General features: G+C 34.1%; 1 long non-coding RNA gene across 1 annotated transcript; it reads right to left on the bottom strand.

Moving 5' to 3' along the window:
* Positions 1 to 11,381: 11,381 nt before the first annotated feature.
* Positions 11,382 to 21,875, bottom strand: LOC118762141. Its single transcript, XR_004997919.1, has 3 exons — positions 21,678 to 21,875; positions 13,990 to 13,991; positions 11,382 to 11,393 (listed from the first exon to the last, which is right to left on the bottom strand). It is a non-coding gene; the product is annotated as an uncharacterized LOC118762141 (long non-coding RNA).
* Positions 21,876 to 22,668: the final 793 nt, after the last annotated feature.

Genomic DNA, 22,668 nt, shown 5'->3' with positions numbered 1-22,668 from the left:
GGTAGACAAGAATTTTATACAAAGCAATGCTTGCTATCCATTTAATATTATGAGCACCGGGAATAAGCGCTGACTAAGTTTGACTCTTGTGATTCGAGAAAAAGATTGGGCTTTTAGATTTTTCAAACATTAAACAGATAGTTTGAATACATGACTTAGACACTACAATTTACATAATGGCATTCGTATACGAAAAAATTACGTTTCCTTCTTTAAATAAAATAATGAAACAAAAAATATTAAATCTATTACGTTCCCATGTTTTTTTTTTGTGTGTGTGTTTTTCTTGGTTCTGCCAAGTCTAATCAGTTCGTCTTTTTAGGGGACATGTCTAAGGTTCGTTATCTATGTCCTTCGTTTTGACGGCTTGATGCGATTTATAGAGATTTTGCTGTTATTTCTACAAGTCGTTTTCGAGATAGAAATTAGGGATCATAAATCTCTCTTAGCCTTATAAAGTATGTCCTAAGAAGGTGGGTAGGTTATCCGTTTAATTTTGAGCCTATACTTGTGTTCAAAGCCCGCCATACATTCGCAAATGTTTAGCCAGATTTTAGCCCACTAATTTAGCTCGCTAAATATGCTTTCCATCTCAAGCTGATTATATTTACTACGTATTGAAAAAAAAAAAAAAAAAGACAATTCGGTGGGTACTGCACGGTAAGATAAACTTCCAGCAACTTTACAAATATTTTCGCTTCAAGTCAAATCAGTTTATGTTGAAGCTTTGAGAAGAGGAAAATGTCATCTTCACATAATCAAAAAAAACTTCTTTGTTTATTTGTCTAAATCCTGATTTTTTTGTATTTACTATCGAACAAGTCTATTAGAACTACGAAGAATTTTTTAAAATCAAAAACTGATTGAGGTTTGAGGATTTACAACTGCTTATTAGGCAATGGCCTCGACAATTAATGATTTTTAGGGAGTTAAACACATATTGTAGACAAGTGCTTTATACGCACTTTTGATAAGTTGTGGTGCACCTGAACACTATACAATACTTTCATTATTATTATTATTATTATTATTGTCTTTTTTCACCTTTATAGTATCTCTAATAACACCGTCAGTTTGATGATACAAACAGAAAAATACAACCCGAAACATGAGTATTATATATATTGAACTAGCAGTATCGCCCGGCGTTGCTCGGATTTGTAAGGGAAATAACTATATAAACATTTTTAGAGAGTTATAGCCAAAAAAGTAGCAAAAAATGCATTAAAAATGGAAAAAAAATTATTGTAAATTTTTTTTTAAATCGTTGACTCATCGTAGACATTTTTAGAGAGTTACTTCCCTTATATAATAGCGAAAAAATGCATTAAAATGGAAAAAAATGATGGTAAATTTTATTTTAAATCGTAAACTCATCGTAGACGCGCGCTAATATCCAGAAGGGCTCGATATGAATCACGACTATAAGATACCCGCTTTTGGTTAAACTGCACCGCAAAATGTGGGAGTAGTTAGGAATCTAAATCGTAGGAGACAGACACACAACATGACTTTTATGTATAAAGATATATTCTTTAATTATTAATACCAGTTAGGATGTTTGTCTGGTCCAACGCGTTAACATTACCATCGTCCGCGGTAATGCCGCCAGTGTGTTCAATAAATTCCGTTGATCCTTATAATGTGCGACCGACCGATTGATGCACTTAGTGCGGAGATTTTTTTCTTTTCTTTCTTCGTTCATGATTATATTTTCTTCTGTTTGGGATTTACATTTTAATGTGGAATATTTATGTAATTAAAAGTATGCTTTTGAATATGCAACAATCGATGTATAAAAGAAAATAATGAAAATAAAATAATGTTTAATAAAATAATGCTCGTCTTGTAAAAAAAAAAATAATCGTGATCCGGCTTTGCGTACTGAGTTCAAATTCCGCCGAAGTTGACTTTGCCTTTCATTCTTTTCGGGGTCGATAAAATAAGTACCAGTTGAACACTGAGGTTGATGTAACCGACCTATCCTCTCCTTGCAGAATTTCAGGCTTTGTGTCTAACAAGTGCCAATGCACGAAGCTCTCGGCCCTTAAGTCACTCTATCACTTCAGCCGATTATTAATAATAATTTTTTCTACGCTAGGCACAAGGCCTGAAATTTGTTAGATCGAACCCCAGTATGCAACTGGTACTTAATTTATCGACCTCAGCGGAATTTGAACTCAGAATGTAAAGACAGACGAAATGAACTCACACACATACGTAGCTTGTCATTAGGCAAAATACAATTCAGCCGTTAAAATTACATAACAACGTTCGTTCAATATTGCCACTCATGGAGTAGCCATTTTGAATTGTTACTAAACAGTTCAGACAAAACAATAAATAGATTGTGAAAAGTTTTTTGCCTAAGAAAATACCGTTAAATACGTTTTGGCCAATTTTTTTTTACAGATACTGTTGTTCAAAATATAAAAATCAGAAAACTAATAATAAAATAATAATAATAATAATAATAATAATAATAATAATAATAATAATAAAAAGTTAGCTAGGCAAGTACATGATCCAAAAGTTTGCCAATGTAATGGAAGTTTATAATCATGTTATAGTTCTTCATTTTACTTATAGACAATATACTGTATCAAATGTTAATATCTAGAGTGATGGACTGGCAGAATTAGAAAAGATGCCACATGTATTTGTTCTAGTTCTCCATGGTCTGAACTCTTGGGTAGTACACTTAATCCAATTTAAGAGCACCAAGCTTAGTATATCTGATCAAACAGAACCAAATCAGAGAGGTCTGTGTAGAATATCATCATCCAGCTCACTTTAAGTAAAGTGGTGTGGCTACTACTGTGCTTAGTAGTATTACGGGTTATGGTATTCAAAGCAAAAAGTATAAACATAAGGTGCAATTTATATCACTTCTTCCCTACATGTGTTTTACTGTTGTGGCTATTTGCATCTGATGCAGTGGATGTTAGGTACAGATCAGCAATGATTTTTCAGGGGAGTACTTTATTACATTATGCTTTAACAGATCAAAAGCATTTGAACTGTTTTACAACATACTTCATTTTATTCAAAATTAGTTGAAATGAAGTACTGTATTTCAATAAAAATATAGGAAGAAAAAGGTTAATGTTTTACTGTTTTATATATAAGTATACACAAGAACAAGCATTTATTATATATGTGTATATATATATTAGCATGGGTTGGACAGTTCGACCGGGGTCTGGGAAGCCAGGAGGCTGCATCAGGCTCCAGTCTGATCACGTTAAACGATGATGATGATGATATATATATATATAATAATAATAATAATAATAGGGTGTGTAACTCCAAACTTACAGGGAAAAATTCAATTTAGTATTAAATCAAATTTCACAATATAAAAATCTAATATATATAAATTAGAGAAAAACCCCTATTATGTAATCCAAACAATAATAGACATAAACCATATCATAAAGAAAAAATAAAATATATTATAAAACATATATCTAGATCACAAAAAGTACAAAATAATGAATAAACATTATATGATAAGTAAAAAGACTACGTATGTTTCATGGCTATAACGTCAATTTGAATTACAATTAAATTTAATCTTTTTACTTTCTCAGATGCAGCACAGAATTTTGTCAAGTGAACAGGTCACGGTCTCAAAGCGATGAAAATATTTTGACAAATTAAATTTAAATGTTGAAGTGAATCTAATGTTTTTTGTGTGTTTCTTAAATGGCTTATAAACACCTTCCACACTGCAAATGTTTTCATTCCAGCACACAATCTCAGATCAGGTCACTTGCTATGCAAGTACATCTCTGTTATTATATAATGTTTATTCATTATTTTGTACTTTTTGCGATCTAGATATATGTTTTATAATATATTTTATGATTTATGTCTATTATTGTTTGAATTACATAATAGTGGTTTTTCTCTAATTTATATACTATATGTGTATATATATATATATATATATATTTAATTACATCAAGAGAGATAGCATGAAAATGATCTGTCTCCAGCGTGCTTGAAGTGCCAATATCTTTAAAAACTACCAAAAACTCCAGCTAAATATACACATGGTTGAAAGCAGACTAGTGAGAGAAAATTAAAAAGACCTCACGTTAATTGTGAATTAGTTCCAATTTCTGGATTAAAGCAAAAAATAAGCATTTTTCCTTCATCAGACTATGCTGACTACTTGATAAAAATCATTAACATGATTTTTATCCAACATGATTTTTATCCTTATATTCTTTTATGAATAAATAAATATATATATAGATCATCATCATCATCATATGTCTGTTTTTCACACTGGCATGTGTTGGGTGGTTTGACAGGAGCTGGCTAATTGTCTGTTTTGGCATGGTTTCTTCAGCTGGATGCCCTCAACCACTTTATAGAATGTGCTGGGTGTTTTATATATGCCACTGGTACAGATGCATTTACGTAACACTGGCATGAGTACATTTTACATGGTGCCAGTACCTGCAAAGGACATGTCTGTATGTAGGAATGGCCACGATTTTACTTAGCTTGATGTGTCTTCTCCAGTACAGCAAATCACTATAACCCCCTTGTCATTTCCTCAGTAAGGCCCAGCATCTGAAGATCCTTTCTTACCAGTTCGTCCCACATCTTCCTGGGTCTACCCTTTCCACAATTAGAGATCAGCACTTTTTTAAGCAGCTGTCCCTCATACACATCACATAGCCATACCAGCACAATCATCTCTCTTGCATACAACATCTGATGCTTCTTACACCCAGTTTTCCTTTTAAATCATTTCATTTATAAACATATACATAGCTTGATGTGTCTTCTCCAGTACAGCAAATCACTATAACTCCCTTGTCATTTCCCCTATGAGGCCCAGCATCTGAAGATCCTTTCTCACCAGTTTGTCCCACATCTTCCTGGGTCTACCCTTTCCACAATTAGAGATCAGCACTTTTTTAAGCAGCTAGGGGTCCACCAAGGTTCAGTCCTCAGCCCTCTCCTATTTATCATAGTCCTCCAGGCAATAACGGAGGAATTCAAGACAGGATGCCCCTGGAAGTTCCTGTATGCTGATGACCTTGCTCTAATTGCTGAGTCACTATCAGAACTAGAGGCAAAGTTTCAAGTGTGGAGACAAGGATTAGAATCGAAGGGCCTTAAAATCAACCTAGCTAAAACCAAAGTCCTAATATGTAGGAAGGCAGGCAAATCACAAACGCCTTCAGGTAGATGGCCCTGCTCGATCTGTAAAAAAGGCGTAGGTAGAAACTCTATAAGATGCACCAAGTATAAGCTATGGACACATAAGAGGTGCAGCAGTGTCAAAGGAAGGCTAACTGGGAAGATAGTTTTTGTATGTGGCAGATGCTCAGGAGCAATAAACACTGAAAATGTGCAGAGACCAACTTCCGCCACATTCCAGGGAGAAAAACTAGAAATTGTTGATAGCTTCCGTTACCTAGGTGACCAAGTCAGTAGTGGGGGCGGGTGTGCTGAAAGTGTAACTACTAGATAAGAATAGCCTGGGCAAAGTTCAGAGAGCTCTTACCTCTGCTGGTGACAAAAGGCCACTCGCTCAGAATAAAAGGCAGACTGTATGATGCATGTGTACGAACAGCCATGCTACATGGCAGTGAAACATGGGCCGTGACTGCTGAGGATATGCGTAAGCTCACAAGAAATGAAGCCAGTATGCTCCGATGGATGTGTAATGTCAGTGTACATACTCGACAGAGTGTAAGTACCTTGAGAGAAAAGTTGGACCTAAGAAGCATCAGTTGTGGTGTGCAAGAGAGACGTTTGCACTGGTATGGTCATGTAACGAGAATGGATGAAGATAGTTGTGTGAAAAAGTGCCACATCCTAGCGGTTGAGGGAACCTGTGGAAGAAGTAGACCCAGGAAAACCTGGGACGAGGTGGTGAAGCACGACCTTCGAACTTTAGGTCTCACCGAGGAAATGACCAGAGACCAAGACCTTTGGAAGTATGCTGTGCGTGGGAAGACCCGGCAAGACAAGTGAGACCATAACCTGTGGCCTCTACCTGGGATGTAGCCAGTCCACTTATGCATACCTTTCCTTCTTGTGACACAAACCCTACTTGTGAAGACCTGTTGAGGCAAGTGAAAATCAAAAAATCGAAATCGATCAACATCAATGGAAATTGTAGCTGTGATACCAGTGCCGGTGGCATGTAAGAGAACCATCCGAATGTGGCCGTTGCCAGCGCCGCCCCAACTGGCCTCTGTGCCGGTGGCACGTAAAAAGCACCATCTGATTGTGGCCATTGCTAGCCTCGTCTGGCCCCCATGTCGGTGGCACGTAAAAAGCACCATCCGATCATGGCCCTTTGCCAGCCTCATCTGGCACCTGTGCAGGTGGCACGTAAAAAGCACCCACTACACTCATGGAGTGGTTGGCGTTAGGAAGGGCATCCATCTGTAGAAACACTGCCAGATCAGACTGGGCCTGGCGCAGCCTTCTGGCTTCCCAGACCCTAGTTGAACCGTCCAACCCATTCTAGCATGGAAAACGGACGTTAAACGATGATGATGATGATATATATATGTATTTTCATAATGTGAAAGTGGTTGGCTTAAGACAGACATCCAAATGTAGAAACCATGCTAGAGTAGACATTGGAGTTCAATGCTGACTTATTGAATTATACCAAACCATCAACCCCATTCCAGTGTGGAAGATAGTCATTAAATAATGATCACAATGGTGATAATAATATGTGTGTATGTGCCTGTATAAACTTTCCCAAGTGTACACACACACACATATAAAAAGGCACAGTAAAGTGCAACATGTAGTCAAAGATCAACCTCAGTTGTGGGTTCCACATTTCACTCCAGTATCCAGTGTAGTATAATGTGGAGAATCAACCTAAGGATAGGCTAGTGTTTGGAATATGAACCAAATAGAAGTGATAATAATAACAAGTAGAAAATAAGCATGGGATTCAATGCTTTATAGGACATGAGTTTCAGCAAAATGCCAAAATAATTGCATAAGAGTTATAGAAACATTAGGTTATTTTATTTTCATTTCATTAGTGTCCTGCAATAAATAGGTGTTTATTGACTATGTAATTATTTCAGCATTTTACTGAAATGTGTGTATGTATTACAGGTCTTTGATTGGCATACCTATTTTCTGCTTATTATTATTATCTATATGTGTCAAAACAATTGCCGTGATTAATAATAAATTCTTGTATATTCCACCTTCTGTCTTTCATTTGCCATATATATATATATATATAATCATCATCATCATCGTTTAATGTCTGCTTTCCATGCTAGCATGGGTTGGACGATTTGACTGAGGGCTGGCGAACCAATGGCTGCACCAGGCTCCAATCTTGATCTGGCAGAGTTTCTACAGCTGGATGCCCTTCCTAACGCCAACCACTCCAAGAGTGTAGTGGGTGCTTTTACGTTGCCAGCCAGGCGGTACTAGCAACGACCTCGCACGAATCTTTTTACACTTGCCACTGGCACAGGTGCCAGTAAGGCAATGCTGATATATATATATATTATATATATATATACATACACATAAATATACATACACATATATATACATACACATACAAAGGTTAGCTGCAAAGTTCATAGGCTGACTGCAATACTCTCATGGAATGTGACCAAATGAGGCTTATTTTTCAGTATTGTCCCCTTTGTGGTCCATGCACTTCTTTCATTGGTGTTGCAGTGCTTGAATCCCATTGGTGAAGAAGATTTCATCCTGTTGGTCAAAAAAGTCATCAACAGCAGATATGACATCATTATCTCAGTGATGCTGGTTCCCAGCCAAGTGTTTTTCATGTTGGTGAACAAATCATAGTCAAGTTGGGCCAAATCAGGAAAATTGGGAAACCTCAGTCACACACAGCAACCATTCAATCCAGGGGCTTATGTGCTGGAGCATTGTTCTGATGAAACAAGACTCCTTTCATCAGTTTTCCTGGGCATTTGGTCTTGATAGCTTTTGTAACTGCCTCAGCAAGTTGGTACAGTACTCAGCATTGATTGTGTGGCCCTTTTGGAGATATTCAATAAACACTGTGCCTTTTGTATCATAAAAACCTGAAGCCAGCACCTTCGCTGCAGGTGAAATGACCATGACCTTCTTTAGAGCAGGTGAGGAGGTATGTTTCTACTGCATGGATTTTCTTTTTGTAGCTCAAAGTGATAAACCCAACATTCATCCTGGGTTAAGAAACATTCAAAGAAACAAGCTGAATTTGCCTCAAACAATGTCAGATTCTTCCATGATGTGATCAGCCTGGAGTGCTTATGATCAAGGGTCAGAAGCCATGGCACCCACCAAGCAGAAACCTGTGTCATGTTAAGTTCATGTTGTAGAATATTCTCAACTCTCACATGGGATATACTAAATAGCATTAACTGACTTAAAGTCTGTCACCTGTCATCCATCACTATATGTTAAACATAGTCAATGTTTTCCTTAGTAGAGGCAGTTGCAGGTCATCCAGACATTGGGTCATCTTCAAGACTCTCCATTCCCCCTACACACCCACACACACACACATAAATGTATGTATAACAGAACAAAAGGATATACAGGTAAATCACAGGTATTGGGTCAGATTATGACATATTAATACAACACTTAGAGAAAAAAACAAATCCATAAAGGCGTATCAATTACAGAAGATCAGTGAAAGTTCCATATTAGGTTCATAATAGTCGTGATATAAACAGGTAGACTCACAGGTAAAACCTTGTAACTGAAAGAGAAGAAACAAAAAAGGTATGTATATAATACCTAACAGCTGTTTCAAACATAGTGCAGAAGAGGTTGCCACAAAAATGTTGGATACATACATGCATACTTAAATACATACATACATATGTACTTGGAAATGGATGAATTGTGTTCAATTAAATAATGAATAATATAATATATATATAGCCAAGCTGGTAGTTATGGAGCCATTGCAAATTTTTGATGCAGTGGATAGCCAATCCTTAAAATCTCCTCCCCTCAGTCTATCTACTTCTCTTTCTATTTCTTTTCTTTTCTTTACTTTTACCACTTTATAGCCACCTCTGCTACCATTCTGTTATTGAACGTTGATATGTTCATGCCTTTTTCCTTGGGATGTCTACTATATCAGAATTTTAACCCACATAGATCTATGCAGGATTGCGCCTAAGAACTTATGCTTATGGATCTACACAGGATTGCACCTAAGGACTCATGCTCTTGTTTCTATAACTTAAGAAAGTTGAATTATAAACTTTTATGCTTCTTTTTTTTCTTCTTTCTTTCCATCTTCTTATTCTTTTACTCCCTTCTTCTATGTTGTCATCTCAATATATACCATTCTCATTTTCCTTGTTGTTTCCCAATTTTTTTCCATGTTTTCCCCCCATGTTCTGATGATGGAATATCCCATACTCAGGAATATCCCAGAAACAGCTGTAAGACTTTGAATTTTTTCCAATAATAATATTGTATATGACTTGAGATATTTGTCTTGCCTTAATATTTGCTGTATTCTTTAACAATTATATATATATATTAGGGAATATAACTACAAACTTACAGGGAAAAAGTTCAATTTAGTATTAAATCAAATTTCACAATATAATATATATATATATATATATTTATAAATTACTAGGATTAAATGGAAAGCCTACTATAATAATTGTATTCATTTTTTTGTACTTTTTGTGATCTAGTTATATAATATATTTTATTTTTTCTATATGATATGGTTTATGTCTATCATTGTTTGAATTACATAATAGTGGTTTTTCTCTGATTTATATATATTATATATATGTCTGTGTGTGTGTGTGTGTATACATGCATATATGGGTACAGGACATCACCAACAGTGCAAATAACATGAAATATGTAAACAACGAGAAAAAAATGGAAAACAGGACAAGTAAACGCAGAGAAAGGACTCTTCATCAGCTGTCTCTCTCTTTCTCTCATTGCTCACATGTGACCATCGTCCATCTTTCTTTTCCTGCACAGGTGTGTTTATCTCTTTCTCTTCTATTCTTTCTCTTTAGCATTCACTCTTTTCCTCTCGTTCTGGTCTAATGACCCTCCATGTTTGTTTTCATTCGGTTTCCTTGTATGTTTCCACTGTCATTTTTTTTGTTCCCAAATTTGACCCTCCATAAATCCTAAATTCTGTGAAATTTTAGGAAACATAGAAAATATGTATACATATGTGTGTGTCTTCCTAATGTCATTGCTTTTCCCTTTTCAGTTGTTAATTTCTGTTATCATTGATCCTTCCACAGTTCATACTGTTACATGGTTTGCTGTTTGAGGAGAGAAAGAATAGAGTTATGAGATCCTTCTAGTTTTCTCTCTTTGAGGACTATTCAACATCTCTAGTATTTATACCATGAATAAATGCACCCATTATACTATAAAGTGGTTGGTATTAAGGACACCCAATTATAGAAACCAACCCATATGACATGAATGGGTGTCTAGACTTTGGAAGCAGTAACTCCCAATGGAAAGTGACTAGGAGTATGACAACCCATCTAACTCATGCTGGCATAGAAAGCTGACATGAAATGATATCATCATCATCATCATCATCTATTTCTTCTATGTACAAATCCCATTTTCCGTAGCAGTGTCTTATGAAATCGTCACCCATAATTATGGCCCTAGTATCAATCTATTGCATTTCAATCTATTTTAGATTTAGGGTGATAGTTAGGATTAGGGTTAGTGGTGGGGGAAGGGTATCTTTTTTCTTGACAAATGTAAATAAACCCAATCTGACATATTCATACAGCACGGAATGTTGTTTACCTAAATGGACTCCAGCGATTGGTTAAAATTGCCGAAATGCTCGAAATTAAAGACGAAATATGTTACGACATAGAATTTTCTCAATAAAGCCAAGAAAAAAATGATGTTTTATAATTACATTCTACCAGTATACGAAGTTTAAAAGTGTTTAGTTAACTAGAAATTATGTTACAAAGTGCAGTTCAAAAGAAAAAGATCCGATTTCCAAATAAGAATAAACTACTGGTGATAGTGAAACTTTAAACCACTCCTGTCACTAACCTTTACTTGTTTTTGACGTAAGAGATCATTTCCTTCTTACGTCTTCGAAGGAGCACAGTCAGCTGACAATTTTCGGAAAAACACAAATGTAAAGTTCCACAGACACGCTCGTACACGCACATGCACAAATAATCATATATATATATACACACATACATAAATGTATGTATGATGTATGCGATCGGCATCTTTCAGTTTTTATGTATTAAGTCTGAACCCCAAACTATATTTCCATGAAGCAAATTTCTTAACTACTAACTATATTTGCACCTTTTATTATAATTCCATTCACATCTAGGTTGCTTAATAGGAATATTAAACTGATCCTAAGTACCTGACTGGTAATTTATTTTATCGACCCCAAAAAGGAAAAAGTTCACCATGGTGGAACAAAAGGGTTGTAACCAAATATCGCTTTAACGATTACTTCATGTAATTATGTAATTTGTCGTTATTGCACAATTTCTTAAGCATTAAAATCAGTTTCTAACAGAGGTACATAGTGTTATAATAATAAGAACGATGAACAGCACCATAGAGGAAGCAGTAGATCTCGGTGAAATTGTGAAAAGCATGAATGCCACAGCATTCTGCTTTCGCACCTCCGTAAATGAGAGGAATTCTTTTAATGTAATATGTACGCTTAGTCAAAAGAAATAATTTGTATTAGTAATAACGACTCGTTAAGTCGAAAACACCGGTTTTCGTACAGTAACATGTGATTCGTATCTAGGTGACCTTGCAAACCCTAAGTGCTGTAAGTTTTTTTGTTGTTTTTTTTTAACTTTCAGATAACCACTATGGATCTTAGCTGAATCAGTAACTGAGTTTCATTTCTTTTGTCAGGAAAATAAAGTAATTACACTACATGATGCAGTTTTCCAAAACGACTTTTAAAAAAGCAGACTCACATTCAAATGATTAAGAAATAAAGCTTTTCATAACAAAATTAGTGAACACCGAAAATTTTAAACGATTTTATATAATGTACGAAACCGTATTTCGATAAATGTTATGCCAAACATTTGTCAGTATTTCAAAAGTGTATTCCGCTCATTGCGCCGGTTTAAAATTGATGTAAAAAAAACTTAAGGCCCAAAACGGTCAGGTTTTTACGTTTGTCTCGCAATTACATTTTATGGAATAGATTATTTACGAAATTTTTTTCGCATATATATTACAAAAATATGATATTGGTATTGTATACGTTTAAATAGGTGGGTACTAGTACCAAATAGGTGTTTATTTCTAAATCAACTCTAAACATTTACGATAATAAAGACAAGGTCTGGGATTAAAATTAAAATAATGGATTTTCTGTAGTTGCTCGAGAATATAATATTCATTACTTTCGACGAAAAATACGTAGACACGATCGGAAGTAAAACCCGTTATGTAATAGGTGATTTTATTAAGTGGTTTTAAGTAAATGATAAACATCCATCAGTAACAGGTGAAATTTTGGTTAAATCACTGAAGACATACTATTCAGTAAATATGGTAATATTTAACGTGATGAAAAATTTGATCACAATCATATAGTAAATGTATAATTTATTAAAGGTACTAATGTAACTTCAAAATAATTAGAGAATCAATTAGTAATTATTAATAACAAAAATATTATCAACGGCTTCTTTAAAACATGGAGACAATCAAATTAATAAATATATATTTAATAACAAATAAGATTGCTTTTTTTAAGTTAATGAAATTGTTTATGTCGTTATATAATTAGATTACATATTTTATCAAGTAATTAAAACACGAATGCGTATGCCTATTAGAAATAACGTTTGTAAGTATATTTTGTTAAAAGACACGTGACTGATTTTTCAGTTAGGCGAGTCCATATAAATTAAGGGTGAATTTAAGATGTCTGAAATTCTTCATATATGTATGTATATATATATATATATATATATATATATATATATATATATACATATATACATACATACAATATATGTGTGTATATATATATATATATACATACAATATATGTGTGTATATATATATATATACATACAATATATATATATATATATACATACAATATATGTGTGTGTATATATATATATATATACATACAATATATATATATATACATACATACATACATACAATATATGTGTGTATATATATATACATACAATATATATATATATATATATACATACATACAATATATGTGTGTATATATATATATATATATATAGTGGAAAGAAACTCGGGGAGATCGTAACAGCAGGTGGTTCTCAGAGGAGAAACCCCTTTTAGACAAGTGTTTCAGCCCTTAACCCCTGACACACTAGGGGGCGGATCACATCCGAGTCATGACTCCCAGATGTCCACCTACTGTCCGTTTTAGTTACGCCTTGGGTGGCATTGGTTTCTCTGGTTCCTAGCACTGCTGTGATGTGTGCTGCGGCCCTGAAAAGGGTTAAGTACCCGTTTCCCAGCTGGGAAACGGGTACTTAGCCCTTTTCAGTGCCGCAGCACAATATATATATTATATATATATATATATATATATATATATATATATATATATATATATATATATATATATGTGTGTGTGTGTGTGTGTGTGTATAATATATAATATGTAATATAATATATGTATGTGTATAATATGTATGTATGTATGTATGTATGTATGTATCACGATAAGAAATGAAAGTGTCAGTAATTTAGAAATTCATACTTAGAAACTCTACTTATTGGCACCTGTTCAAGGAATCTGGAATGTCGCAATTGCGCTGCTGTTATAAATTTGACAACTACGAAATCTATAAGTAGACTTTCTCGACTAACTTCCTTAACTAAACCAAATTTATCAGTGTTGATATGTTCCAAGGGCATAAACTTCACGATTTCCTTATCACCTTGCTTTCTCTAAGTCTAAGACTTCACGCCTACGTAAAAATTACTACATATTTTCTAAAAACTTTCTTTTTATATCGATTACTTTTCCCCTTCGGTCATATGCCATACTGCAATTCATCTTAACATCTCAGTGACCTTGACCAAATATTTAGAATATCAGATAGTAACAAATTATAATTAGAAAAATATTACACATGAAAGTACATGTCTTCTAAGCTAAAAGGCGGTATGTCTAATTGCAAGAAATATTTGAAGCGTAATTTGCGTATCATGTAATTGTTTATGCAATTATATAATTAGTTTCAATATTTAATCATGAAACAAAATCATTATGCCTACTTATATATTTCGAGTATCTAAGGTATGGGATAGATTTAAAAAAAAAAATTGCCATAAATGAAATAAGAACGTAGATAATTTCTCAAATAGTATATATATAATTAAATATGGGTAGAAATTCATATTAATCAATTAAAACCAGTGGCCTAGCATATTTTAAAAAATCCGAAGATTAAAAATTTTTTACATACAAAATTTAGAGGACCACTTTTAGTGGTCAGTCCTAAATTTATATATATATAAGGAAAATGAAAATATCTTTCTCCAAAACCGTGTTAACAGGTAGGACAGATAATTGAAAAAAATATCAATATCTTTAATACTGCCATTTCAACACGCTATGAATGTGTAGTTATTAGTCGGCTAACGTCCCACACCAATACGAATTTGTCAATTTTTAAGGTGTTTCAAATATTTCTATATTTTTAAAAAGAATTATTGTAAAAGTATTCGGTATTTATTGGGTTATTAACTTCTTTTGTATTCTTTATTCAGATTTTATTTCTGTTGTCATCCATCTTGAAATACCTTACCGGTATAAGCCAACGAAAGAGCTGTTATACTTTCGATCTGTTAGAAATAGCAGCCAAATCTCCCTCAAATCACATCCTAAAAAGAAAACACATTGGACAATATCGGCTTAGATTTATAAGCATATCGGATCTTTTCGGTTTGAACGGCAGTTTTTTCTATCGGTGTCATATGAAATTGTCACCCATAGTTATAACCCTAGAATCGATCTATTGCATTTCAATCTGTTTTAGGGTTAGGGTTAGGGGTGGGGGAAGGGCATCTTTTTTTCTTCACAAATGTAAATAAACCCAATCTGTTTCTTAAACGAGGGACATATTCATACGGTACAGAATGCTTTTTAACTCAATAGACGTCACTGATTGGTTGAAATTGCAGAAATTGAAGAAAAAAACCCCAAATATCTTACAAACTATAGAATTTTCTCAATAAAGCCAAGAGAAAATGATGTTTTATAAACACATTCTACCAGTATAAGAAGTTTAAAATTTTTTAGTTACCTAGAAATTATGTTAAAACTGCCGTTCAAACCGAAAAGATCCAGCATACCTATATCTTTGATTATAAGTATGCTTGATTCAGGGCTAAATAACAATAACCAAATAAATTTAAAACACAAAATGATTTGGTTTGGATGGAATTCAGAGTCATTCAATATGCTATGTATTGATGAGGGTATTAAAGTAAGTGCGAATCATGCATATGTAAGAAGTGCCCATGGCTGTGTGGTAAAGAAGCTCGCTTTGCAACCGCATGGGTTCGAGTTCAGTTTCATTGCAGTACCTTAGGCAATGTCTTCTAATGTAGCCCCAGGATGACCAATGCTTTGTTAGTGAATTTGATGGGTGGAAACTGTGTGGAAGCCCGTGGTGAACTTAATACACTGTTTCTTTTACCCCGTCTCCATGTTTTGTATTTTTGCACCGACTTTATCCTGTAATTATATATATATATATACATATGTATGTATATATATATATATATATCTGTTTCTTTATTGCCCACAAGGGGCTAAACATAGAGGGGACAAACAAGGACAGACAAACGGATTAAGTCGATTACATCGCCCCCAGTGCGTAACTAGTACTTAATTTATCGACCCCGAAAGGATGAAAGGCAAAGTTGACCTCGGCGGAATTTGAACTCAGAACGCAACGACAGACACAATATCGCTAAGCATTTCGCCCGGTGTGCTAATGTTTCTGCCAGCTCGCCTTATATATATATATATTATATATATATATATATATATATATATATATATATATAATATATATATATATATATATATACATATATATATATATATATATATATATAATATATATATATATATATATATATATATATATATATACATATATATATATATCATCATCATCATTTAGCGTCCGTTCTCCATGCTAGCATGGGTTGGACGGTTCAACTGGGGTCTGTGAAGCTGGAAGGCTTCATCAGGCCCAGTCAGATCTGGCAGTGTTTCTACGGCTGGATGCCCTTCCTAACGCCAACCACTCCGTATATATATATATATATATGTATGTATGTATATATATAATTTGTGTGTGTGTCAGTGTTTATGTTTGTTCCTCTCCCATCGCTTGACAACTGGTGTTGGTTTGTTTACATTCTTGTAACTTAGCAATTTGGCAAAAGAGAGACCGAAAGAATTAGTTACTGACTTTAGAAATAAGAAATTGGGGTCAATTTGTTTGCCTAAAACCTTCAGGATGATGCCCCAGCATGGCCACAGTCCTATGACTGAATCAAGTAAAAGGTAAAAAATGTTGAAGTGAATCTAATGGTTTTCTGTGTGTTTTTAAATGGCTTATAAACACCTTCCACACTGCAATTGTTTGTTTCAGCACACGATCTCAGATCAAATCACTTGCTATGGCAAGTACATCTCTGTAATATTTTAGAAATGTTATGAAATCAATTTCTCAATCTACAATTAAAGCAAAAAAATATTTTTTTTCTTTTTTCATAATGGAATTGAAATAAGTTATGAGACTCATATTTTTTCTGAAATAATTGAAAACAAGTTGTGAGTATCTGTGTACTTATAATAAGATTATTACTATCATCACTGTCATTTTAATGTTCCCACCTCTTGCATACTGGTGTGAGATGGATGGGCTTGTAATGCAAGATCATGTTTAATTTGTACAGTTTCTCAGATCCTTTTTGAGCTACTTTTGATCATTTATCCTGCATTCATCAGCTAATTCACACACACACGCACAAAAAATCTTTTTTAGTCATTCTAAGATCTAGCAGTTATGGTTAAGTTAGTTATTCTTCACTGATGAGCCTTAATAAAACCAAAACATGTGCAGAATTGTTACTGTACTGCTTAAACTCAAATTCACTCTTTGATGTATTTTAATTTGAATTTTAAAGGAGTTAAGCTGGCAGAATCATTAGCACATCAGACAAAATACTTAGTTACTTTTATATTTTCACTATTGATAAATCTCATTCAAGTACTGAGGTCATTGTAATCAACTAATCTCCTCTTAAAATTGTCAATATTGTACCTATATTTGAAAGAATGCCCTCTTGCCATTTCTGCTTTTTCCCCCCTTCAGAATTAAAAATTATGAAATAACTAGTTTCATGACTAAGTTTGTAATTTTAATTGAATCAGTTTTTTATGGGGTGGCTTACTTATATCAAGTATAATAACATTAACTTTACTATGAAATGATCATCTTAAGCTTTTTTTTTTGTCCCACATAAATCTACATTATATATTCAATGGATTGCATGCATTTCTTTTTCTATTGAATTTAAATTCTACTAAATTTGACTTTGTCTTTCATTCCCCTCACCACTGAGTCAACAAAACAATAACATATAAATATACAATTTACTAAGTCAACTATACCTTCCCCTACAAAAATTGGTATTTGTAACTAGTCAAAATAAATCAACATTTAGCAGTTCTCAAGTTATTCATTTATTTATTCATTTACCTGTGTATTCTGTCAAGTTGTTTACTCATGACATTCTATGACTCACATTATTTAATAAAAAAAAAAGAATTATTTCATTTTGCTTGATTATACTCTCTAACTTTATTGACAAAAGGTTGTCAGACTAAGATGGATATAGGCATGGCTCAGTAGTTTGCTTTATTGCTATGTGGTTTCAGGTTCAATCACTCTGTATAGCATATTGGGCAAGTATTTTCTACTAAAGCTTTGAATCAACTACAAGTTTGCGAGCAAAATTTGATTGACAGATAGACTTAATCTGTTACCTAGTTTAATACCACCATTTGACCTTTGCATACCTTTAGTAGAAGCCACCCTGTTGCAAACATTTGAATCAAGCCTACATTATGAGGATAACTTCCTCCCTCATATCAATGAAACCCTGTTTAGAGCTATGAGAGTTACCCTTCCTCCTCAAAGTTATGTTAAAAAACAAACTGCTTACTACCTGTAAAATTATGAATATTTCGCTGTAGTCATTATATTAAGGCTCTAGGCTGTGAACTGGCAGAATTTCTAGAGTGTTGGTAAAAATGCATTGGGTATTTGTTCTGGCACTTTACATTCTGAATTCAAATGCTATTACAGTCAATTTTGCCTTTCATCCTTTTGGATTCGCTAAAATGAAGTACTGGTCAATGGTATTGACAGAGTGCATCCCTTGAAACTGTTGGCTTTGTACCTAAATCAGAAATTATATTAGTTTCAAATTTTGGCACAAGGCCATCAATTTTAAGGAAGAATGTAAGTTGATTCCATTGACCCTAGTGTTCAACTGGTACTTATTTATATTGATCCTGAAGGTTGAATTTGAACTCAGAATATGAAAACAAATGAAATGCCACTAAGCATTTTGACTGGCATACTAACAATTCTGCTAGCTTGCTGCCTTAAATCAGTAATTGATATTAAGAAGGCTCAGGATAACAAACTGGCAGAATCATTAGCACGCCAGGCAAAATGCTTAATAACATTTTGTTTGTCTTCATGTTCTGAGTTCAAATTCTGCAGAAGTTGACTTTGCCCTTCATCCTTTTGAGGTCAATAAAATAAGTACCATCTGAACACTGGGATCAATGTAATCAACTTAGCCCCTTCCTCAAAGTCGCTGGACTTGTGCAAAAATTTAAAACTAATATTAAGAAGGTTCATTACTCTACTGCATGTCTCAGCCTGCTTTTGCTTAAAATAGGTGTCAGTGCCTTAAGTTAATGTTGGTTAAGGTATACAGTTGTAAAACAATTATGCCACCAATTCATGTATTCAAATATCCAGTTTATCAAAATTCTGCCACAAAATTTGAATGCAAAACTCTGTATAAGAAAAATAAAATAAAATGAATTATTTAGCAATATCAAAACTTCTGCCCAGGTGTGAGTATTAATTTACTAATTCTTTCATCAGCATTGATCATTTAAACCAATATATTTTACAAAGCCAATCAGAAATGTTTTAGCAGAAAGTATTAATACCTTTAAGCATATTAATCTGCACTCCTGCTAACTTCTGTTTACTTTTCTAACAAAAACCAAGCATGTCTACAAGTGACAGAAAAAGAAGAGAAGGAAAACAATAAAAAAATTTATCAGGTGTTGGGATCCCATGCAAATATTTAGTTTGCTGATACATTAAGTGTTAAAAGCAAAATAGCTGAATGGATAAAATACTGAACTACCTGCACTTTACTCTAACTTCATATTTGTTGCAAATCGCAGAGCACTTTATTCTGCAAATCCTTAATCTAATGGCTTAATAAATAACAACATATAGGTATAGGAGTGGCTGTGTGGTAAGTAGCTTGCTTACCAACCACATGGTTCCAGCTTCAGTCCCACTGTGTGGCACCTTGGGCAAGTGTCTTGGGCCGACCAAAGCCTTGTGAGTGAATTTGGTAGACGGTAACTGAAAGAAGCTCGTCGTATATATGTATGTATGTATATATGTATATATATATATATATATATATATGTGTGTGTGTGTGTGTGTGTATGTTTGAGTGTCTGTGTTTGTCCCCCCAACATCGCTTGACAACTGATGCTGGTGTGTTTATGTCCCCGTAACTTAGTGGTTTGGCAGAAAAGACCGATAGAATAAGTACTAGGCTTACAAAGAATAAGTCCTGGGGTCGATTTGCTCGACTAAAGGCGGTGCTCCAGAATGGCCACAGTCACATGATTGAAATAAGTAAAAGACTAAATACAGATTTGCAATACTAAACTTGGTTTAATATTCGTTTCAAATTTTGGCACAAGGCCAGCAAGTTCAGTGGGGTGGGGCATGTTGTTTATGTTGACCCCAGTACTTGACTGGTATTTATTTCATCAACTCCAAAAAGCTGAGAGGCAAAGTCGACCTTGGTAAAATTTGAACTTAAAACATAAAGGCAAACAAAATGCCGTTAAGCATTTTACCTGGTTTACCAATAGTTCTGCCAGTTCACTGCCTTAACTTGGTTTAATATTGCAAACCTATATATTGTTTAGTGTTTAGATTTGTAACGGATATTTTCAGTTTGAACGGCAGTTTTTTTCTAGCGGTGTCATATGAAATTGTCACCCATAATTATGACCCTAGTATCGATCTATTGCATTTCAATCTGTTTTAGGGTTAGGGGTGGGGGGAGGAGGGTATCTTTTTTTCTTCAGAAATGTAAATAAACCCAATATGTTTCTTAAATGAGGGACATATTCATACGGCACAGAATGTTTTCAGCTCAATAGACGTCATTGATTGGTTGAAATTGCAGAAATTGAAGAAAAAAAAACAACAAATATCTTACAAACTATAGAATTTTCTCAATAAAGCCAAGAGAAAAAGATGTTTTATAAACACATTCTACCAGTATATGAAGTTTAAAAGTGTTTAGTTACGTGGAAATTATTTTTAAAAACTGCTGTTCAAGGGCGTCCGCCTTCAAAGATCCTTTGTAACACTAAACTTGATTAGATGGAAAGCGCACAAAAGCCTCTGTCACACATACTCAGGAGACATTGTTCCATTTCATTTCAAATGACTTCAATTTCCAGTGAGTCTTAGTTTTACCGTGACTATCAACAAATCACAAGGGCGAACATTTTTGGTTGCTGGTTTACACCTTGAAGAGCCCTGTTTCACCCATGGTCACCTTTACAATGGATGCTCAAAAGTGTGAATCAAGAAAAATCTTTACGTCTATGCACCAAGTGGAAAAACAAAATACTTTGTTTATTGAGATATTATGAATTGCCCCAAATAATGCAGAAATATATCCTGATTAAGAGACCTACCCATCAGGAAAGACATGGTCTGACATGGAAAAAAAATAATAGCAATACAAGCATTTTATTGTGAAAATGACTTGGTAACAATGTGCTAATCAGCTAGTATTTGTATATTTTATTTGCATAAACTTTAACATGTTTAGAGTTGGATCACTACAGTGTTGATATAGTGTTAGTCTGGAGGATAGTTGTGTCACACCAATATTCCTTGTATTTATTTAGTAATAAAGTTTCAACCCTAACATAATAAATTGCAGAAAGTTCACACACACACACACACACCTCTATTACATATAAACATTGTTTCTTTTAATGTCAAGATTCAATCCATTACAAGAGAAAAAATAAATTAGAGATAAATTATTTTAAATAGTCCATACAATCAAATAGACCGGTTTTTAACCCTTTTGTTACCATGTTTCTGTTGAGCTGCTGTGTTTCTTTCAAATAATTTTAAGTATAACAAAGAATTTAGTTATCATTAAGGAGCATATCTGGCATATTTTGCTTTATGAGTTCAATAAAGCAACAACAGAAAGTTCAAGAAATATATGCAGTATATGGGGACTGGACAATAAGTGTAAACCAGTGTCAACAATGGTTCCAGAAATTTCGAGCTGGAAACTACAGCCTAGAAGATTAGCCTTGTCCTGGAAGATCTGTAGTGCTCAACAAGGATGTCCTGAAAAACCTGGTGGAATAAAATCCCATTGTAACTGTTGAGGAACTAGCAGAGAAGCTTGGATTTGGTCATTCACCCTTTCATCAACACCTGTGTGTCATCGGAAAGTCACAAACTTTCCAAGTCTAATTGCACACAGAGAGTGAATATATGCTCTTCTTTGCTGTCACGTTTCACAAATAAACCTTTTTTGGACTGAATAGAGACTGGTTACAAGAAATGGGTTCTCTATAAAAATGTCAAGTGCCAAAGACAGTAGATAGGGAAAGGAGAAACACTGGCACCCCAGGCTAAAGAAGGTCTTCAACCACATAAGGTGTTGTTATTTGTTTGATGGGATATGAAAGGTTTAGTCCACTTTGAACTTTAAACCCAAATCAAATGATAACAAAGGAGATCTACTGTGAGCAGCTTGAATGGCCTAAGTCAGTACTAGAAGAAAAACAACCATCTTTGCTTTCAAGATGAAAGGTGTTCTTCCATCAAGATAATGCTCAACCACATACAGCAAGGATGACATTCTAAAGGCTGGAGCAGTTTGAATGGGAAATGATGCCCCACCCATCATATTTGCTGGACATTACCCCATTTGATTATCATTTATACTGCAGTCTTCAAAGTTATTTGGACCGAAAAAATATGAATTCTGTAGACAAGGTCAGAACAGTACTGGAGAAGTATTTTTCATCACAGAGTAGTGAATTTTGGAAGAGGGGCGTTGCAAGTCTACCAGATAGATGGAAGAGCATTGTAGAAAATGAAGGAGAGTATATTTTAGATTTAAAAATAACTTTGTTTATCTTAATTTTGAAAAATAAAAGAAGTAAAAGAAAACCGCATTATTTATGTGGTGACCCAATATAATACTTTGCTGTATTTACTATGAGATAAGCAA

This window comes from Octopus sinensis, linkage group LG2 (assembly GCF_006345805.1).
Source record: "Octopus sinensis linkage group LG2, ASM634580v1, whole genome shotgun sequence".
NCBI classification, from domain to species: Eukaryota; Metazoa; Mollusca; class Cephalopoda; order Octopoda; family Octopodidae; genus Octopus; species Octopus sinensis.
This window is presented reverse-complemented; position numbering and strand designations above follow the sequence as displayed.